Here is an 11,899-nt window from a genome sequence, read left to right on the forward strand (position 1 = left end):
AGCTCTTAATTGTAAATAAGGATAGAAGTCTTGGAAACACTGCAAAGTCTTTGTACAGAGCGTCCTGTACATGAGAACACAATGACACAAACAGATATACTAAACTCTTATGAGCTCGTCATCTTTTCTTTGCCATCTATTGTTCAATATAACTTGACAACAAGAACCTTTGCTTTTGGTCCACTTAATGTGCATCCTCATTTTTCAAGAAAAAAAGTTTCCCTCAAGGAATTTTAAGAAGTTGGTTAAATGATTATGGGGTGCGGTAAGAACGTGTTATTAAGAGATGTGAAAATAATGAAAAACTCCTCATTTTGGCCCTAACCACAAATGGAACATAATGTCAAGAATGGAGCCAATTCTAAAAAACACATTCTACAACAGGACCTGCTATGTACTATACACGACAAATACACAAAAGTGGACTAGATACAAGATGTATATAAAGAAACATAATACTACTCACCAAAAAACACAGCAGATCAAGAGTAAAATTGTGAAAATTAGATCTCAAGGCAGATTTAATGACCTGAGGACTCAGTATTCTGCATATCTTTAAAGGTGTTGTTAAAATATTACCTGCCCAAAATGAGAGTAACTTGCAAGATCTTAGTGTCATCTATATGAATTCTTTGACACTTCTCTTTTACCTCTGTATTATCTTGTTCTCTTTGCCAGTGTTTATTTCAGCTCTCTCCTTCCCCTCCTCTTTTTGTCTAAGTCTCTCTCCTCCCTCTGTCTCTCGCTGACGATGCTTTAAATCCTGGAAGAGACACGTGTCCCTGTTGCAAGGGATGTCTCTCCCATTTTCTTCTTCCTTCTCACCTTACTTATGGTATACTAGTCTTTTTGGCTTCAGTTATATCATTAAAAACTAGCTTACTAATATTATTTCTGATCCTGTTTCTGCTCTTATTTCTGCTATTATTATTTCTGCTATCACATATCTAATTTCCTCTTTCAATTTTATATGTTGCATATAACTTTTATTGTTTTTTTTACCTTAATCCCTTTTCTTTTCTCTTTTCGTGGATTCACAGTGCTTTCTTCACACTACTTTCTTTCTGCTTTCTTGGTGCTTTCTTCTCCCATGGAATCATCTTAGTTTATATAGTGCTGTCCCGTACCTGAGTAAACACACCCTGTGTGCTCACATTTAACAGGTGCAGGACCCGCCCGCTTAACCCTTCAGGGAAACTCAAGCACTTTAAAACAGTTGGGTAGTTTTGCTAACAAAAGACATACTAAAATACATAAGAATAATGTGTGTGTGTGTGTATATATATATATACAATATATATATATATATATATATATATATATATATATATATTATGCTTGTATATGTATAGGAGGCAAGATTACTGCATCGTTTTGGTGCTGCTTGTTTAAACATTTTTATAATGTTCACATCATGTGACTTTACAGAGCGAGTCTTCTTAGTGTTTGCTTTTCTCCTTGTTGGCTGTTTAAAATAAACTGTCACCCTTTTCTGTGTAACCATACAAGTTTCATCTCAATATACATTAGGCGGATGAGTGAAGGGGTTTTCCAATTTACTAATATATTTTTTATAACGGCAAGGAGGCAGGAAATGTTGTAAATGAGTTAACTTAGTTACTGCATTTGATGCTCAAGTAATCTCAATGGGGATTAGGGAGACATGACATCTAACAACTGACTGCTGATGTTTGTGATTAGCTGCAGCAGTAAGGTGCCTGGAAAGGGCCATCATTCAATGCACTGTGATGTCCCATTTGAGGCACATTTCTGATTCAGGGAATTACATTTTTATCAGACAATTTGTTCCAATTAATTTAGTTTTCTTAGGCTAAAGTCACGCAATATCTGTGCACTTTTTACAAAAGGCCAGTAAAATCTGTTTAAAGTGATGAGGAGTCTATGGATTTTACTGGCCTAAAGTAAACCAAAATGGTGCCCCTTTCTAATAAGTTGAGCCAGTGTACATAAATCCATCAGTTATAACTATATAGTATGGTTTAATGTACTATTAAAATGATCCGACTGAACAAGAAAGTCAGTTGGGCAAATTTAACTTATTATTTTCACCTAATCAATTAAGTCTTTGGCCCTGATTTTCAAGAATGGCATTTTTAATGAAGAGAGCACTGAAGTATGATGCTCCAAATTAATTAATGGTTTGTCCTGTCTTTTGCTAAAAGTCTTGTGAGGTAGCGCTGTCATTCAAGTAGGGGATACTCGCTCAGCAGCCACAAAATTAGATTCGGCACAGGTTTTCATAAAGCATAACACAGTCCATGCGGTTTATTCCTCCTTCATAAACCCATAGAAGCAACATAAACAGCATTACAGCATAGCGTCCATTATAGCTTCACTCTGGTTATCCTTGTACCACACAGGTTACTCAATGTCCATACTCGGGCTCTTCAACGTCATCATTATCTCACCCAAGTCAGGGTTTCCTCATGGCTGTTTCCCCACGCTGCAGACATCCACTCTCTCCTCTGGGACTCTCAGACGCTGGCAGCCATTACACACAGCCACTCCACAGGCTGTTAGCCAGCAGATGCTTCTCCTAGCGGGACCTTGCACACTGGACCAACCAGGTCCCTACATTTTCCCCCATGTGACCTACCCTGGCCACATTATATGATTCATAGCCCCATCCACCGGGTCACATGACTCTGACCTCATCACAGGTCCTTCAGGCATTTACACACTCTTTACAACAGTGCTTTAATCACATCCCCTGGGTGGGTTTGTAGGTAACCAGGCCTGGAGACCTCTCCCTTACACCTTGAAACAACACCTGATCAATACGCATACATAAGTCTCCATCTCAAGGCCACCCACCTTGAGATACAGTACATAACCATCCTTCAGGATTCTGCCACTCATCCTTTCTCTTGGGACATCCACACAGCGCCCCCTAGTGGACACAGTGGTTACTACACCACATACCTCCCCCCTCTGTTAAACTTGTGGGGTTGAACACACAACATTACATCAGGCTCTCGAGACCAGGCACTCATTACACCTTGCCCCACAGGTCGAGAGAACCATCTCCATCTATCATATGGCCTCATCTCTACATTAGGCATCCCCAGCCCCCAGCAGTCAGAATACCGGTCCTGATCTTTGGCCCTCCAGTTACAGTCTGTCTGCGTCATCAGACACTGTTTGGTCACCACGTTCCTCCCCCTGTTTGTTCCGTTCCCTGACCAGCTCCCCCGGTTGGTACAGTCATCAGTCTTAATCAGGCCTACTGTCTGGCCTGAGTCTGACTCATTCAGGGTCTCACAGGAACTACAGTCTCTCAACGTCATCCTGCCAGTCGAACTACCACTTGCTGACATTCTTCGGCCATCTGCCCTGTCACTTCTTGGTGGAACCCTTAGGGTCCTTACATCTTGGGTTGAAGGCGGACGCCACCTGGTATTCCGAACTTCTTTATTAATTCGCCGGCGGTCCAGCCTCAACTGCTCAATTTCTTGCAGGTACCCCACTCGATACTCCACGAGCATCCGAAAGGCTTTCCACGGAGCCAACCACCATGATGGGAATCCTATCTGCTTCACTGGATACCTGGTCTTTATCATCAGGAGGGATCCTCACCCTCACCACACCGGAGATATTCACAAGGTCTTGCATTACCTTCCTGGATCTTCCAATGATTCTTCCAATCAGAGCTTTGGGTACCGGAACCACATCTTTCTGCAAACCCAGCCGATCCATAGCCTCTTTCGCTAACTCTAGGCATCGAGCAGCCTTCATATTACTCCGCCTGACCAGCTGTTTGGAGTGGAGACATTGTAAATGCATCTCTTTCAGGACAGCTACTCGGTTTGATGTATCTTCTCTGGCTGATATTACCACCAACTGCCGAGTCTCAGGTGCCCAGTGCACCTCACATGCTTTGACCACCTCTTTGAAAGCCTCATGTACACCTTCCTCCGCACAGGCTTCTTGCATGTCTTTGGGTACCTCGATCACAGATTTGAAGGTCGTGGTCTTGCTATCTTCCTGGACAGAAGACTCTGGCTTGACCACAGACACTTCCCTCACTACAATTGACTGGACCAGGTGACTGTCTTCTTCAGTTCTTAACTCACAAACTTCACAAGATTTGATCTCTTCATGACCCTTGGCCACGATGGATACTGGCAGTTCCATCTTGTTATCACTCGCGCTCACCAGCGGTAAGTCTTCATCCAACTTCTTCTCCCGCAGAAGACCTTTTACTACTCCTCTGAGTTCTTCCATCTCTTCCTTAAGGCCCTTCCTTAAGGCCCTTGTTCACACTTTGCCAGGTGGAAAGGTGCCCTCTGAGCTCCAAGACTTCTTTCTCGAGCCCCTCATCCCTGTGCTTGGCCATTTGTCTCAGGACTTTTTCTCTTTCGAAATGTTCTTCCACTGTCTCTTTTATCAACTGTATCTCACGATCCTGTTCTCTTTTGGCCAGCACGTGTTTCACCACTACCTCTTTGATTATATTGTCAAAGGGTACCACTGGGTCAGTCACACCAGGCGAGTGAACCCTCCAGTTACCGTCCACCACCAATGTGTCTAGTCCAGTCATCTCATCTCCCAGCCCACCATCTGTCTTGTCACGAGACATCAGGTCCTTCAGTTGGGCAGATGTACTTCTTCTTCTGGTCAGTTCTACCTCTGACCTGTCCACGTCAGGAGCCATCACTGTCTCAGTGTCTACTGGCCCCACAGTCGAATCGTCTCCATCGTCCGACCACACGTCATCAAACAAAACAAAGTCCCGGCCGCTCTCCAAGGCATAGACTAAGTCCCGTGGTATCCCACCCCCTTGGCACACACCACCTTTGGTCCCCTTGAACATTACTCTGTCTACTGCATAGTTCACCGTGACCCCGTGCTTACAGCGAATCCTGACGTTTTTCTCGGTCAGAGAGAAAACGAGAGGAGTTCCTGTCAGAGGCACCTGACTCTCTGAGTCCAGCAGACCAGAGGCTCCTTCCCGGTGCAGCATCACAGTACACACCTGTGGCCCCTCATTATCTGGAAAATCCATGCCGCATGCCTCAAAACTCATACACACACACCACGGTTCCCCAGACATACCCACTGAGGCAACCAGTGCAGCCATTTCCTGCACCATCCCAATTTGGGTCACCGCCCCCTCCTGGGACTCCACCCCTTTTTGGGTTACCACTCCAATTTGGGTCACCGCCCCCCCTCTGGAACTCCACTTCTTTTTGGGTTACCCCCCCAATTTGGGTCACCGCCCCCTTCTGGGACTCCACCCCCTTTTGGGCTACCACCCCGATTTGGGCCACCACCCCCTTTCGGGATTTCCCGATGTCCGTTATACCAGTCTTCACAGACCACAGTTCACACAACACAGTTTGTCTCTTTTATGATACTACACAAGTCCTTGCTGGCACCACCACAGCTCCTGCTGTCACCGATCACCAACACCACTGGCTGCTGTTCACACACAGTTGCTGGTGTCCTCTTCGTAACCCCGCCGAGTCACCGGAAGCCGCTTGTCCCCGCTGAGTTACAGGAAGCTGCTTGTCACCTTCTTGACTCCCACTGAGCCACCGCAGGCTGAGTTGAGAAAAGAAGAAAAAAAGCACCGCACAAAAAAACTCACGTGTCCTTTCTGTGTGCTATTCAGGACGTACCGTCTCCGTCTGAGACCGTCCAACACACAGGGCGCACCAGGTGCTATTAAGGGAGCGACCCTCCTCCCAGGGTTTCCCAACACACCGGCCACACTAGGTCCAGGGGCTCAGTGGGTGCTATTCAGGACATCTATCTCCTCCTGAGACTGCCCAACACTCATGCCTCACCAGGTCCAAGGTCATACCACGTGCTCCAGGGAGACGATTCTTCTCCTAGAATCTCCCAACACTGACCCTCCAGGACCTTACTCACTGAACCCTCCAGGAACATAGTCTTTCCCACTGACCCAGGTCAGTACAACACGAACACCTGTCCGTTACCTGTGTCGGCCACACAGGTCCTCAGATACCTCTTCTTCACAGAGACACCCTATAGCAATCACCAGTCTCTTTCTCACTGACCCCGGTCAGTACAACACAGTTTTAACGACGTCACCTGCTGGCTGCGCAGGTTCTCGGACCCCTCTACTGCAGAGGTAACCTATAAGCCTCTTTCTCCTGGGGAAACGGCCGCACTGAGCTCACCGATATGGACAGTGCCTTACTCACTAGGCCGCCCCACGGTTCCAGAACCCCAGCTGGGCAGTGGCTTCCCCAACTGTCAGCCCTCCTGGCTCAGCGTTGCCCTTAGCAACCGACTTTGCAGTCCTCTTCCGTTGCTCCTAGCAACAAGGCTACAACAATGCCCATAGCTTTCTCCACCAAATGTGAGGTAGCGCTGTCATTCAAGTAGGGGATACTCGCTCAGCATCCACAAAATCACATCCGGCACAGGTTTTCATAAAGCATAACACAGTCCATGCGGTTTATTCCTCCTTCATAAACCCGTAGAAGCAACATAAACAGCATTACAGCATAGAGTCCATTATAGCTTCACTCTGGTTATCCTTGTATCACACAGGTTACTCAATGTCCATACTCAGGCTCTTCAGCATCATCATTATCTCACCCAAGTCAGGGTTTCCTCATGGCTGTTTCCCCACGCTGCAGACATCCACTCTCTCCTCTGGGACTCTCAGACGCTGGCAGCCATTACACACAGCCACTCCACAGGCTGTTAGCCAGGAGATGCTTCTCCTAGCGTTACCTTCCACACTGGACCAACCAGGTCCCTGCATTTTCCCCAATGTGACCTATCCTGGCCACATTATATGATTCATAGCCCCGCCCACCGGGTCACAAGACTCTGACCTCATCACAGGTCCTTCAGGCATTTATACACTCTTTACAACAGTGCTTTAAACACACCCCCTGGGTGGGTTTATAGGTAACCAGGCCCGCCCAACTCTCTAGTTACCTGGAGACTTCTCCCTTACACCTTGAAACAACACCTTAGCAATATCATTGCTGATCAATACGAATACATAAGTCTCCATCTCAAGGCCACCCACCTTGAGATACATAACCATCCTTCAGGATTCTGCCACTCATCCTTTCTCTTGGGACATCCACACAGCGCCCCCTAGTGGGCACAGTGGTTACTACACCACAGTCTGCAGTCACTCTATGTTCCTATAAACTTCTGACTCTGGGGTATACTGTGGGCTTTGGCCACTTCAGACCCCCTTATTCCAGATTTTACTCCCTTGATATCAGCAGTGTTGAGTAATATACACAAGAATTACTGTTTACACTCGTGTATAAGCCGACCCGAGTATCAGCCCCCCCCCCCCAATTTTGCCACAAAAAATTGAGAAAACGTATTGACTCATGTATAAGCCTAGGGTGGAAAATGCAGCAGCTACTGGTAAATTTCAAAAATAAAAATAGATACCAATAAAAGTAAAATTAACCCCTTTCCGACCAGTGACACAGCATATGAGTCATGAAAGTCGGTGCCAATCCGACCAATGACGCATATGCTGTGTCATGACTTGATAGGCTCGAATCTGCCAAATAAAATCAAATCAAACTACGAAAAACCGAACTAATATCCAATTTAAAAGAATTTTTATTCAGATAATTAAAACATATACAAATATATATATATATATATATATATATACAAAAAAGGTGAGATCACAATACCAATAAAGAAAGGGAAATACTGGAAACCAGTAAGGCACCAATGAATTGCACATAGAAATATATAATACTGTATAGTTATACATAAATATCCATGATAAAGTGCAAGTGCAAAAAAATGTGCAAAAATAATAAATGAAGAATGAAAAAATAGATGCCACTACGTAAGATTTAAATAACATATATCATAATAAAGTTTTTGTCAAGATATATACAAAATAACATAATTGGCATAAAAGAAACATGCAATGCAGATTTAAGTGAAATTGTATGAAAAAAAGTCTATAAACCTATAGTATAAGTGACTATAATAAAGATTAATGCATAATAGCAAATGCTAAAAGATAAATACAAATACTACATGATATAGGCATTCATACTTTACTACAGACCAGTGCCAATATAATAGGAGTAAGTATACAATTCCTCAATATGCATTTATGTGCTGTAAACCAGTGCCAATATAATTGGGGTTAATAAACTCCACCTCCATATGCACCTATGTACTGCAGACTAAATGGCCATGCCATATTATATATACAATTGTCAAAGACGCATGTTTACAGGAGAAAAAATACAATAAATACTTAATGTCTGTTAGTGCCAGGTTCCCAGTATACGCCTGACCCAGACGCGCGTTTCGGCGTCTGCCTTCGTCAGGGGGTGACGAAGGCAGACGCTGAAACGCGTGTCGGGGTCGGGCGTATACTGGGAACCTGGCACTAACAGACATTAGGTATTTATTGTATTTTTTCTCCAGTAAACATGCATCTTTGACAACTGTATATATAATATGGCATGGCCATTTAGTCTGCAGTACATAGGTGCATATGGAGGTGGAGTTTATTAACCCCAATTATATTGGCACTGGTTTACAGCACATAAATGCATATTGAGGAATTGTATACTTACTCCTATTATATTGGCACTGGTCTGTAGTAAAGTATGAATGCCTATATCATGTAGTATTTGTATTTATCTTTTAGCATTTGCTATTATGCATTAATCTTTATTATAGTCACTTGTACTATAGGTTTATAGACTTTTTTCATACAATTTCACTTAAATCTGCATTGCATGTTTCTTTTATGCCAATTATGTTATTTTGTATATATCTTGGCAAAAACTTTATTATGATATATGTTATTTAAATCTTACGTAGTGGCATCTATTTTTTCATTCTTCATTTATTATTTTTGCACATTTTTTTGCACTTGCACTTTATCATGGATATTTATGTATAACTATACAGTATTATATATTTCTATGTGCAATTCATTGGTGCCTTACTGGTTTCCAGTATTTCCCTTTCTTTATTGGTATTGTGATCTCACCTTTTTTGTATATATATATATATATATATATATATATATATATATTTGTATATGCTTTAATTATCTGATTAAAAATTCCTTTAAATTGGATATTAGTTCGGTTTTTCGTAGTTTGATTTGGTTTGTCTTCCGAATTGTCCTTCCTAATTGTCCATTTGTGCGTAGAAACTGGTTTATTATAACAAGCATATTGAGATAGGATAAGCACTATTGTCTTGAATTTTTTATTGTATCGAATCTGCCAAATAGCAGATTCCATTCATTCATTTTGAGCACTGTAATAAACTCTCACAATGATCAAAATATAAAAAATAGTAAATCACCGCCCCCTTATCACCCCCACATAGGTAGGCACAAACAATAAAATAAAGAAAATATTTTTATTTTTCCATTAGGGTTAGGGTTAGAAAATGGGTTAGGGTTTGGGAGGAATTAGGGTTAGGGTGGAAATAGGGTTAGGATTAGAATTAGGGTTAGGTGTAATGAAAGAGTCACAGTAGGAGGCAGACACAAAAATAGTAGCTACGTCCAGAAAACCAGAGATGTTGGCCACTATCAGATTGCAGACCCCTGAACCTATCAACACAACTAGCAGTAGCCGTGGTGGGTTCCTACGGTGCCATAGACCCCTCGATCACAGCCGGAGAGCTAAATAGCTTAAAGACAGAAAGGGAAATCTAATCTGACCCAGAGCAGACCCCAAAGTAATAGGCAGCCCCCAACATATAATGACGGTGAAGCAAGATGAAAACACTCACACAGATAGAAAGATAGGCTGAGCAAACAATGGGGCCCAAGCTAACTAAACAGGACAGGAAAGGAAGGTTGCTGTCTGCAATCTGCCAAAACCCTATCAAAGACAAAAGCCAACAAGCTGATATGGAAAAAGACCCTAAAGACGCTAGGCTTCAAAAAATACTATATCAGCACTCAGGTATTTTCTGAAGACAGAGCAAAAAGGAATTCAGCTCACCCCAGCAGGGAATGGCAGAAATCCAGAAAAACAAAGCAAAACAAAGTCAAAGCACAAATGCAAAAAGCAGAGCAGAAAACTTAGCTTTAGAGGAGCAGGAATTCAGACTGGTCTCCAAGAATCCCTCAGAGAAATCACCCGCAAGGCAGAATGGCGTTGGCGGCCTTATATCCAGTCAGTAACTCCACTCAGCCAGTCATCTTCATTAGGCTCAGGTGCTTGATAATCAGGCTCACTACCCTTCTTTACCAGAAGAGGGAGTTCATCGGACCTCAGTGGGGAAGGGGAAAATGAACTCACAACAGTACCTCCCCCTTGAGGAGGGGTCACCGAACCCTCAACCACGCCACCAGGGCGATCAGGGTGAGCCCGATGAAAGGCACGCACCAATCTTTTGGCATGAATATCAGAGGCAGAGACCCAGGAATTATCCTCCTGACCATAACCCTTGCACTTAACCAAATACTGGAGTCTCCGTCTAGCCAGACGGGAATCCAGTATTTTCTCTACCTCATATTCCATGTTACCTTCAACCAATACAGGGTCTGGAGGTGCCACCCCCGGAACAACTGGTTCAACAAACCTCTTCAACAAGGACTTATGGAACACATTATGGATTTTAAATGTGACAGGAAGAGCCAAACGAAAAGAGACCGGATTAATAATCTCCAAAATCTTGTAAGGTCCAATAAATCTAGGCTTAAACTTAGGAGAAGCCACCTTCATAGCAATATTTTTTGATGATAACCACACCATATCACCAACCTTAAACTGGGGACCAATGGTCCTATGTCGGTTGGAAAACCGCTGGGCCTTTTCCTGGGAGAGAGATAACTTATCCACCACTTGGTCCCAGATCTGGTGCATTCTCTCCACCACAGTCTCAACACCTGGGCAGGCCGAAGGCTCCACCTGCCCTGAAGAAAATCGAGGATGAAACCTAAAGTTACAAAAAAAAGGTGACATCAAAGCGGCAGAACTAGCTCTATTATTTAAAGCAAATTCGGCCAAGGGCAAAAATGAAACCCAATCATCCTGATCAGCGGAAATAAAACATCTCAAATACGACTCCAAGGTCTGGTTTGTTCTCTTTGTCTGCCCATTGGTCTGAGGGTGAAAAGCAGAGGAGAAGGACAACTGAATTCCCAGCTTGGAACAGAAAGTTCTCCAAAATCTAGACACAAACTGAACTCCTCTGTCAGATACAATGTTCTCAGGAATCCCGTGCAAGCGAACCACCTGTTGCAAAAACAGGGGCACCAACTCAGAGGAAGACGGCAACTTAGGGAGTGGTACAAGATGAACCATCTTAGAGAACCTATCACAAATCACCCAAATAACAGTCATTCTTTGAGAGACAGGCATATCTGAGATGAAATCCATTGAAATACGGGTCCATGGCCTCCTGGGGACAGGCAAAGGCATCAACAACCCACTAGAGCGAGAAAAAGATTTAGACCGGGAGCAAGTCCCACAGGACTGCACAAAATTCCTGACATCACGAGACAAGGAGGGCCACCAAAAAGATCAACTCACCAGATCTCTAGTACCAAAAATACCTGGATGACCAGCCAATGCAGAGCAATGAATTTCAGACATCACTCTCTTCTTCCACTGGTCAGGAACATACAACTTTCCACTGGGACAACGCTCAGGTTTGTCCTCCTGGAACTCTTCCAGAGCACGTCTCAAATCGGGCGAGATGGCAGAAAGAACTACCCCTTCGCCTAAGATGGTAGCAGGCTTGGTCACCACAGGAGAATCAGCAAAGAAGCTTCTAGAGAGGGCGTCTGCCTTGACATTCTTAGTTCCAGGAAGAAAAGAGACCACAAAATCAAAACGTGTAAAAAACAAGGCCCACCTAGCCTGTCTAGGGTTCAAGCGCTTAGCCGACTCTAGGTAAATCAAATTCTTGTGGTCAGTGA

At 43.7% G+C, this 11,899-nt stretch overlaps 1 protein-coding gene across 5 annotated transcripts in view; it reads right to left on the reverse strand.

Annotated features, from left to right (window-relative positions):
* Positions 1 to 1,111, reverse strand: part of SPDEF (SAM pointed domain containing ETS transcription factor) — an 851,726-nt gene extending 850,615 nt beyond the window's left edge. For 2 of the 5 annotated variants that reach the window (XM_073575628.1, XM_073575624.1), the window contains exon 1: positions 467 to 731. The gene's annotated coding sequence lies outside the window, so the exon portion shown is untranslated. Of the gene's footprint in view, positions 1 to 466; positions 732 to 1,002 lie in introns of those variants that run through there. The other 3 variants (XM_073575627.1, XM_073575625.1, XM_073575626.1) reach the window with 3 other exon arrangements.
* Positions 1,112 to 11,899: the final 10,788 nt, after the last annotated feature.

Source organism: Dendrobates tinctorius, unplaced genomic scaffold (assembly GCF_039654945.1).
Source record: "Dendrobates tinctorius isolate UK_male_01 unplaced genomic scaffold, ASM3965494v1 ptg000045l, whole genome shotgun sequence".
Classification (NCBI taxonomy): domain Eukaryota; kingdom Metazoa; phylum Chordata; class Amphibia; order Anura; family Dendrobatidae; genus Dendrobates; species Dendrobates tinctorius.